The sequence below is a fragment of the Pan paniscus genome, chromosome 6 (genome assembly GCF_029289425.2).
Source record: "Pan paniscus chromosome 6, NHGRI_mPanPan1-v2.0_pri, whole genome shotgun sequence".
Lineage (NCBI taxonomy): Eukaryota > Metazoa > Chordata > Mammalia > Primates > Hominidae > Pan > Pan paniscus.
Window position 1 is genome coordinate 88,305,684 of NC_073255.2, and position 11,136 is coordinate 88,316,819.

Below are 11,136 nucleotides of genomic sequence, written 5' to 3' on the forward strand. Positions count from 1 at the left end.
TCTGACATTATCTTCCAATTCTCTCTCAGTTGAGAAGACATGAAAACTCTCCGGTGGCTCACGCCTGTAATCCCAGCACTCTGGGAGGCCGAGGCAGGCGGATCACGAGGTCAGGAGATCGAGACCATCCTGGCTAACACAGTGAAACCCCGTCTCTACTAAAAATACAAAAAAGTAGCCAGGCATGGTGGCAGGCACCTGTAGTCCCAGCTACTCGGGAAGGCTGAGGCGGGAGAATGGCATGAACCCCAGAGTCGGAGCTTGCAGTGAGCTGAGATCGCACCTCTGCACTCCAGCCTGGGCGACAGAGCGAGACTCCATCTCAAAAAACGAAAAAAAAGAAAGAAAGTCCCAGCTAACTGGAGACAGGAGAGTATTCTCTTCTCTCTGCCTCTTTCCCTTGCGTTATCTTCTTCTGTGACTTCTTTACAAGCTATCTCACACTGTCCTTATTCCAAGCAGGCCCAAGCTGTGGGCTCCTTTCTTTTGTCAGGAATTTGTGATGTTTTGCAGAATCATCTTACCTCTTTTCTGACCTCTGGGCTCAAAATAAATGCCAAGTACAGACTTCTTAGCTAAAGGATTGCTAAGAAAACTGCTTCTGCCCAAAGCAGTCTGAGAAATGCCCTCTACTCATCACTTTTTCTGCAGGAGTGGCTTTTCTCTTGGTGTAAAACCCTCCCCTTGCTGGCTGGCTGGCTGCCGCTCTGTGCTATGCCTTCATATGCCACAAGGGACATTTTCTTCTGATATCCTGATTGGAAGGTCCAAAACAGATTTTCAGCACTGCGTAGAAAGGTGGACATGGTGGGTTTTTTTGTTTGTTTGTTTGTTTGTTTTGTTTTGTTTTGTTTTGTTTTAAGACAGAGTCTTACTCTGTAGCCCGGGCTGGAGTACAGTGGCATGATCTTGGCTCACCGCAAATTCCACCTCCCAAATTCAAGTGATTCTCCTGCCTCAGCCTCCCGAGTAGCTGGGATTACAGGCGCCCGCCACTATACCCACCTAATTTTTTGTATTTTTAGTAGAGACAGGGTTTCACCATGATGGCCAGGCTGGTCTCGAACTCCTGACCTCGTGATTCACCCGCCTCGGCCTCCCAAAGTGCTGGGATTACAGGCATAAGCCACTGTGCCCTTTTACCCATCATTCCCCAGAAAATCTACTCAGGAGATGAAAATACTGAACCGTGTCATGCCCTTACTCTGTGAACTCCCACAGATGCCCACACACACTTGCACACGCAAAGAGTCCCTGAGCTTCTGTGGTTGAGAATTCAAGAGAGTCAAACTGGCATCTGATGCAAAGCCTTTCTCTATATGTATCTGAGACAAATATCAGGTGTTAAAATAAGAGGTTTTTGTATGTCATATAAATTTGACAAAGAATAAACAATGATTGAACGCAGAATCTCAAATTAATGGTTTGGGATGTGGACTCTGTATATTCTGACAATAATGGGTCAGATATCCTGCCCGAGGCTCTGTAAATGCAGTGGCGGTGTTGAGAATGCAATTCCTGGTTATCTTCTGTTTCATCTGCAAAGCATTTAAGTATTAAGGAGGTTCACACCAGCAATTCCACTTCCCTTTGGAAGAGAATTGCAAGCCAGTCTGGGTTGTGGGTTCCTTTCTTGTTTCAGGAATTCGTGATGATTTGCAGAATCATCTGACACCTTTACTTACCTCTGGGCTCAAAATAAACTCACCGTCCTTGCTCTTACAATCACCCCTCCCTCCCCAATACCATTCCTCTCTCCCTTTCTGCAGGTTCTTTTTCCTTCAGCATATTAACACGCTCCCATCTCTCTCATCTTAAAAAATATAAATAATGCCTCCCTTAATCTTAAGTAACTGTTAAGTTCAATTAACGCTAACCAATCTAGACTCAGCCAAGGGGTAGCAGAAACCAGCTTCACGGATTCTCTCGTGATTCCTTTCAGCCACTCTCTGGAACCTCCCTGTCCAAGAGAATTTTCTGCAGGGTGGAAACATTCTATGTCTACACTGGCCAGCAGGGTAGCCACTAGCCATGTATAACTTTCAAGCACTTGACATGAGGCTAATGAGACACAGAACCTGAGTCTTTCATTGTATTTGACTTCCACTAATTTAAATTTAAATAGTCCCATGTGGCTTGTGGCTACCGTCTGGGTCCTTGCCAACCTGGATGTCACTGCAGTCCCCTCCATGGCCTTACTTCTGTCACTTCTGGTAGCTGGAAGTCTTGTCTTAGGAATTAAAATGTCTTGGATGGGGCACGGTGGCTCATGCCTGTAATCTCAGCACTTTGGGAGGCAAAGGCAGGTGGATCACCTAAGGTCGGGAGTTCAAGACCAGCCTGGCCAATATGGTGAAATCCTTTACTAAAAATACAAAAATTAACCAGGCGTGGTGGCGGGCACCTGTAATCCCAGCTACTCGGGAGGCTGAGGCAAGAGAATCATTTGAACCCTGGAGGTGGAGGTTGCAGTGAGCCAAGATCACACCACTGCACTCCAGCCTAGGTGACAAAGCAAGACTCCATCTCAAAAAAATAAAAATAAAAAATAAGGAATTAAAGTATCTTGTCTAATGGCCAGTCACATAATTGCAGTCAGGTCTGGGTTGATCACAACACTCTGCAATGTTACCCACTTAGAATCCCTCCTCTCTGCCCACCCAGGTAGTTTTCTGGAGTGAGTGGAGTGTATTTAGGTGGCAGTGAGGGGCATTTTCTTCTTATCTCCTATTCCACCTCCTTCTCTCTTTTCTGGCTTTGCTTCTCATCCTTCCAGGGTCAGCACAGTGCAGGAAGGAGAGGGCTGCCATCCCAGGTTCTCATGGACCACTGCAATGGTGACCCGGTCTCAGGCCCTTTAGATCAGGGGACACATCCCCCAGAAGACCCCCTGACACCTGGTGTAGGTTCCCAGGTTCAGAAATAAGAACATGCCTGTTGTAAAGGGCACCTAATGCCACCCCACAGCCTTTGGGTGCTGAAGACTGGAAGTGGAACCATGGTCAGAGCCAAGACTGGTAAGCGCCAATGCATGGCTCAGCCCAGGGGTGATGGTGGATCATTGGTCGCCCAGATCCCTGAACTCAACTCATCTTGTGTCAGATAGGAGGGAGCGTCACCCCAAATCATCATGGCAACACCAACCTGACAGCCCAAACCTCATGAAGGAAACTCTGGACCAACTAGCAAGAGTGATCTGTATGCCAGGCTGCCCCCCTGGGCCTGGCCACAGGACCTCAGAGTCACAACATAGGTACAATTCTTTGAGCTACTCCAGGCATCTGGTCAACCCCATGTGTGAAATAGAGGGTCAAAAGCATCCTAAGGAGAAGAAACAGGGTCTGGAATCCATGTAAGACCCAGTCTGAACTTTGATGTCCCACCTGGATGGCACTGCTGGCCTTGGCCAGGCCCAACCACAGAAAAGAGGCTTAGAAAATGTCCAGTAAGACTCTCTCCACGGCTGGAATCACTGGAACCAGGTCTGGGCTCGAGGCACCTTGCTCAAAGGGCACAGCTAGCTCCAGACCGACCCTGGTACTGGAAAGACTTAGGAAATTTTGAGGCTCGCTCTCTGAAGCTTGAGGTCCTCTGAGACACAGGGCTCAGGACGGGGAGCTGGCTCACGTGGGTCTGAAGGCAGTGTTGCTCTCTGCCCTGGAGGAGAACTAAACAACAGGGTGCAGGGAACAGTGTGGGGAAGAGAGATGTTGGAGAAAAGTGAGAGGCCCATTCCATTCACAGGCTGCTGCTATTGGGCTGGAAAGATGAATGAGAAGGAAAGACACAAAGGTTAACTGAGCACCTCAATAAAGCTCCTGGCTGTGCCTTCCGTCATGACTGGGGTCCACTTGGTGGATGCCCTTCTGGCAGCCACTTTTGTGAGTTCCTTCAGAGACTTCCAATGGAGCTCTCCTAGGTTTCTCCCTTCGCTGATGGAGGCCACCCACTTCCCTGCCAGCCTCTTGTTTCTGCCCCTCTGCCCGTGCTCTGGTGGGGCTTTTGTGCTCTTTTCCCTGGGATCTCTTTGCCCAAGCAGGTGGTTGTCTTACCTCAAATCCTTTCAAGATAGTGCCAGCCCAGCTATCATCTCCAAGTCCACTTGGCCCGTAGGGAGCATGTACTTTGTCCTGCAGCTAATGGACAGGCAGCTTGCACCAACTGTACCCTTTGTGTCTCACTGCATTTCCATCCTCCTGAAAATCTGGGGGACACGGTTTCCCCATACTTTTCTGCTCTGTTCTTGAAGCACTTGGAGAAGCTCTCAGCCAGAGAGTCAGGTGGCAGTCTCCCCATGTAGCAATTACCCCACTCTCTGCAGGGGGTGATCTCAGGGACACTCACATGCCTTAAATGTAGAGGTGGGGATGAGAGAGGCTGCAAAAGTTGAAAAAAAGCCAGCCCAAGAGCACTGTATCCCAAGATGGGTGATGGTCTTGTAATAACCATTTTCTTCTTGCCCACTGCACAGGTACAGCCAATTCACTGAGACAGCAGTGTTGCAGTAGAGAAAAGGTTTAATAAATGCAGAGCTAGCCAAGGGGAAGACAAGAGTTTATTACTCAAATCAGCTTCCCAAAACATTTGGAGACTAGGGAGTTTTTTAAGGATAATTTGGCAGGCAGGGTGTTAGGAAATTGGGAATGCTGATTGGTTGGGTCAGGGATGAAATCACAGGAGGTTGGAACTGTCTTCTTGTACTGAGTCATTGCCCGGGTGGGATCACATGACCAGTTGAGCCAGTTTCCTGGTATGGGCCACCAGTCCAGGTGGTGCCAGCTGATCTATCAGAATGAAGGGTCTGAAAAATACCTTAAACACCAATGTTAGGTTTTACAGTAGTGTTGTTATCTATAAGAGCGATTTGTGGAGATTATGGGTCTTGTGACCTCTGGTTCCATGACTCCTGAGCCATAATTCTAATCTTGTGGCTAATTTGTTAGTTTTACAAAGGCATTTTCAGTCCCCAAGCAAGGAAGGGGTTTGTTTCAGGAAAGGGTTGTTATCATCTTTGTTTTAAAATGAAACTGAAAACTAAATTCCTCCCATAGTTACCTTGGCATACACCCAGGAATAAGCAAGGGTAGCTGGGAGGTTAAAAGCAAGATGGAGTCAGTTAGGTCAGATTTCTTTCACTGTCATAATTTTTGCAAAGGTAGTTTCAGTCTCAAAGTCTTGGAGCCTGTCTGGACCACCATTCACAGTTCCTGGAGAGGCAGCTCCAGCAGTTCTATTCAGAGGCATTGTTCAAGGTCTGAACTGACTCCCCTCCTCCCCCAGACTTTTAATAATTGTACACACTTATGGAGTACCTGCTAACCTAATGTCCCTTGCAGAATGCTTTGTAAAGATTGCCCCATTCAATGCTTCTTTTGGCCCTCGAGATAGATATTGCTGCAAACTCCTTTACAGATGACAATAGAATATTCCAAGGGGTTGCACAGCTAATAAAAGCCTGAGCCCAACAGTCTATGCCCTCAAACCACTGCACTCAGCTTCTTGGAGGAGGCTCCCTTTGCCCCCTAGGAGTCAAATAATTAATTGTACAGTAAATGGTTCAATACCCCCTCTTCCCCTCCTCTGTCCCATCGTCAACAGCCTCTTATTCACTGCTCAACTTTCCATGTCTACTAGCATGCTGCATACATAGTAAATGATCAGTAAGTATTTATGGAATTAATGAATGGAGAATTGCTAAGGAAAATGGGAGAGAAGCTTGCCTTTGCCTTGAACCATCCCCCACACAGTTAAATGGGCCAATTATCTCAGTTATAAGAATTTATAGCCTAGAGTCAACTGGGCACAGTTCAAAAAAGAGGAAACTCAGAAAAATGAAATGTGAGGATTCCTGTCTTATAAATGGCGTCTGTAATTGGCTCCATCCTAAATTGCTGTGTGACTTCTTGGCAAGTCAGCTACCCTCTCTGTTCCTGAATTTCCTAATCTGTAAAATGCATGGGTTATTCTGATTATATCAAAAGACTCTCTCAGCCCTGAAAATGCTATGATTTCGTAATAGTGTGGTTCTAATACGAATCAGATTCATGGCTAGTCTGACATGTAGGCGAAATTGATAACAGCCTATGTGACCAATGAGGTCTCTCAACCATGCAATATGACCGCCCCTTAAAGATCTCTATCCATTCTCTTCCATTCCTCCACAATCTAGCCTAACTTAGCTCTGGGAGCTCACGGTTGAGGGCTCAGGACTCAACGCTGCTCTCTTGCTAGGAATCTGTGAGTTCCTAAGGTTGTCAGAGGAGGAGTGCCTGGCCAGGCAAGTGGAATGATGTGGCCAGAGCATTGGAGTGAACAAAGGGCCTTTCAAGGTGTCGTAGGGATGTGGCTCATAGGAAATGGGGCTTCATTCTCTTTCATCTTCCTGCTTCTTTCCCAGAAAGGTAGTGCCTTTCAGAGGCTCAAAAATGTGTTTCTTATAATAAAATCTGTCTAATAACATGCTACTTTCCTCAAAAATTATCATCATTAAAAGCAACAGTATTGATTCAATATGGTTTTTATAAACAGGGCTGAAAACAGGAAAGGTAATGTCAGATCAATCCCATCTATGCAGCCTGAAGATTTTGCCGTGTATTTTGCAAATTAGTGCAAAAGCAGAAGAGTTTAGACTGCGACTACACAGAGACCCATTGTCCTGGCTAAAACCCAGGGGCTTGAGTCAGGAGCAGTGGCTCATGCCTGTAATCCCAGAACTTTGGGAGGCTGTGGTGGGCAGATTGCTTGAGCTCAAGAGTTCGAGCCCAGCCTGGGCAACATTGAGAAACCCTCTCTTTACAAAAAATATAAAAAATTAGCCGGGTGTGGTGGCACGCACCTGTAGCTCCAGCTACTCAAGAGGGTGAGACAGAAGGATCACTTGAGACTTGAGCCCAGGAGGTCAAGGCTACAGTGAGCTGTGATCGCATCACTGCACTCTAGCCTGAGCAATAGAGTGAGACCCTGTCTAAAAAACAAACAAACAAACAAAAACCAACCCAGGGGCTTCAGCTAATTTGAGATGAGCTACTGCCTGCCGGGTGTATCACATGCCTTCCCCATTTATCTCCACCAAGGCATTCAGCTCCCGTTTCAGAGTGCAACAGGCTTCCTGCACTGCTGCAAGAAAATAACCACAACCTTCTCCCACTGCCCATGGCCTGATGGCAATGAACGCTTCCTTCGGCTTTACCCATTGTCACCTTGGCTTTGCTCAAAACATCAAATCATTGTGTCTTACTTATTCCAAGCCTTGTATTAATAATAAGGAATGATGACTCAGCATAAATGAAGCATTCCTTTCTTCCCTTAGGTCCGCGACAACCTTGGGTCTGGAATCGCAATGGTCAGCCACGTTGTCCCCAGAGTTTACAGATAGATATGCTCACAAAAATTGCAGCCCTACTCAATAAGAGTGAGTAAAACAACTTCTGCATAGTCTTGCGGGAACATAGGAGAGTTAGCAGCTGATCCTGCACCGGGGAGAACAGAGAAGTCTCCCTGGAGGAGGAGACATCTGGGCAGTGTCCTGATGTGCACAGGGTGGGAAAGGTTATTCTGGGAGAAGGACACAGCTTAGAGAGAAGCACAGAGGCATCACAGCAGGTGGTTCATCAGAATAGACACAAGTGGTTCCTGTGTGGCTAGATTATGGAGGGATGGAAGAGAACGGATAGAGATCTTTAAGGGGGTGGGCATATTATGTAGTTGAGGGATCTCACTGGTCACGTGAAAAGTTATCAATACTGCCTGCATGTCATGCTAGATATAAATCTGATTCCTATTAGAACTACACTATTATGAATTTATAGCATTCTTAGGGCTGAGATAGTTTTTTTGATAGAAACAGAACAACCCACGCATTTTACAAATTAGGAAATTTAGGAATAGAGAGGGTAAGTGTCTTGCCAAGAGGTCACACAGCAATTTAGGATGGAGCCAGTGATCTTGAGTTGGTGGCTTAGTAACTCAGAGTTCACAGAGCAGAAACACATGTAGGTCAGTTCCTTAATTATAAGATGGTTGGGCCTAAAAGTTATGCTCCCAAATATAAACTTAACTGTGGTATCTCTGAGTGGCATCATTATGACTGGTTTTTATCATATTTTTATACTTTTCTGTATTTGCCAAAAAGTCATACAATGAGTATGCATTACTTCTATAACCAAAAAGTACATGATTATAAGAGAAGAAAATAAGTCTCGTTAGTACTTTAGCCAGTAAGAGCAGTGTGAACCAGGGGAGAAGAGAAAACACGTTTAGTGAACAGGCTTCCATGAGGCAGGATCACAGTTAGGGAACAAGGAGGGAAGTGTGCTAAGAAGGAAATCATGGCTTCTTCCAAATTTGCCTGATACTATCCAGCCATGCGTCTTTTATGTAGGTGTGAGCACCCTGGAGGTACATATTTGCAGTCTGCTTTTTTCACTTACCATAAACATTTCCTCTGGAGTGTCATGGATTCTCCAAGGCAACCTTTCAAAGGGTTCCTTGCTACCTGTGAGCAGGCGATCCATGCCTTCCTTAAATATTCTTCCATATTGGACTTCTCACCTGCTTCAAATGTAGCAAAAATAAGGCTTCCATGAACCTCTTTATAGGTCAATGTAATTCTTTGGCATCAGGTAGTAGAAGTGAGAATTTGTACTGAGGATAAATAGAATCAACCCCAAAGGAGGTAGAGAATGGACGTTTTTAACACTCTTCATACCTGTCACCAAATTGCTTTTGTGCACAGAGTGTTTCCCTGGGGAATGTGGTTTGAACTGTCGCTCTTTTTCATGGCAGCTGGCCTGGATTTCAATTCTAGCTCTGTCATCCTGGACAGAGTCCCCTTTCTTCTATGTCCCTAAATTTCCAAGAAGAGGGGGGTGGTTTTGCAGTTACAATGTTTGTTTCTACGCTCTTTGACTAATAAAGCTGGGATCAAAAGAGTCCATGCTATTATTTTGAGCGATTACACTTGAAAACAGGATTTATTTTCAGCCTCCCTTCTCTGGTTTCCTTTTTTCAAGGTGAAACCAGGCAGGAGACGAATCTATACAGCTTGTCTCCCTCACATCCACATACAAATCTCATTTTCTGCCAGATTTCAAATGCAATAGTTACAGAGTGGTGCCTATTACTCGAGTCAATGTGATGTCCTCACCCAGACGTCTGGTCACCATTATATATAATTTATGAATCCAACCCAGAAACAAGGCAAAGAGAAAATGAACATGGACTTGAAGTATCTGTGGTCATGAAATCGCTTTTCAGTTTGATGTCCCTACGAGTTCATGCTCATTTTCATTTCTCTATTTCTTCCCAAATTTGTTACCCCGGTGACTGACGCTCCAATTACAATTTCCTTCCCCGGCTTGCTCTCATGCTATCCAATAAATGTCATGGCCTTTCGCTGCACCGTGCATTTATTTTCCAATTACTGTGGGTAAACAGGGATGTGCAAGCAATTGAATTGAAGCTTTTAACTCATTTGATTTGGTCCCAAGCGAAATTTCAGAGATTGAGACATAAACATCAAAGCTATTCTCTACAGAAATGACAAGGGTTGGGAGAAACTGCCTGAATAATCCCCCTTTTGCAAAGAGCGAAAAGATGTCTGCTGGGACATCTTTACCCCAAAGTGACTTCATGTTCCAAAAAGACATGATGTTTCCAGGTCTGTCCGAGCAACGCTCTCATCTGTTTCAATTCTGAGCCAGCGCCCATCAGCCTCTTTCAATCTCCATTAGCAGGTTGGAAATTTATTTAGAAAGCCGACAGGTACTATTTGGGGGATGAGTGACCACTGATTTATGAATATTGAGTAGCATTTCAATAATCGGAGGCAGAGTAATCACTTGTGGCTGCAGCCAGCTCTCCTTGCCATTACAGCCTACAGCAATCACTCAAACCCAGTTAAATGATTCTGATTTATGACCTTAACCTTCAGGGTCCACTCCATTTGCTCTCTCGGTGTGTAAATTCTAAAAATGCAATTCCCTCCACCTCCAGAGAGCCAATTTAAGTCAACATTATGCATGAGCCGAGAATGCGGGAATTCTCAGATCTCTTATTTCACTCATTAAATTTACACTGAACATCTTGCAATTAAAATTTCATATAGATTTCTTCTTATGATTGACATTTGGCCTTGATGAAATGGGTTCAAAATTTGGACTCTCAGAAGACATAGAAGGAGTGCGATGTGGGTCTGGGCATTGTTTGGAGAAAGATGATGATCAGGCACTAATACTTTGATTAGCATTTTGAACAGACTCGTTGGTGAAGGGTTGGCTCTACCCCACAATGAAAGACATTGGGGATCCAAGCCAGGAATGAGAAGCAAACCCAATCTGCTTTGAAAACTCTGCTCATTTAGTTTGTCAATAATAAAAGAAGAAACTCGTGGACTGTGAGAGCAAGAAGAAGCCTTGCAGATCTCATAGATCAAAGCCTCTGTGTTTCAGCCATAGAATCAAGCATCTAGAAGGAAAAGGACTTTCCCAGCACAGCAGAGATGTGGGTACTCACCAATCTCTTCTTCCTTCCTTACACTACTGCCTTGCAGTTTGGCCATGTGACGAAATTCTGGTTAATGGAGTATTAAAGAAAGTAATGACTGTCATATCCAGGCTAGTTCATCAAACCTTTCCACACCCAGTCCTCACTCAATTTCCCCATCCAACTGCATGGACAGCCATATGAGTGAGAAATAGACATGTTGAGGTTCGCCACTGAAGTTGAGGGTTGCTTTAGCAATTAAACCACTCTAACACACTCAAGATCATGCTGTGGGTTAGTAAGCTAGCCCTTGAGCAATATATCCAAGGGCACACAGTGTGTCAGTTGGCCCACTTTTGACACCCAGTAACACACAGTGGGTCTAATATACTCAAGGACACACAGTGGGACAGTTGACTCACTCTTGACTAATATATCTAAGGGCACACAGTGGGTCAGTTGGCCTGCTCTTGACTAATACACCCAAGAATACACAGTGGGTCTAATATACCCAAGAACACACAGTGGGTCTAATATACCCAAGAACACACAGTGGGTCTAATGTCCCCAAGGACACACACTGGGTCTAATATACCCAAGGACATACAGTGGGACAGTTAACCCACTCTTGACTAATACATCTAAGGGCACACA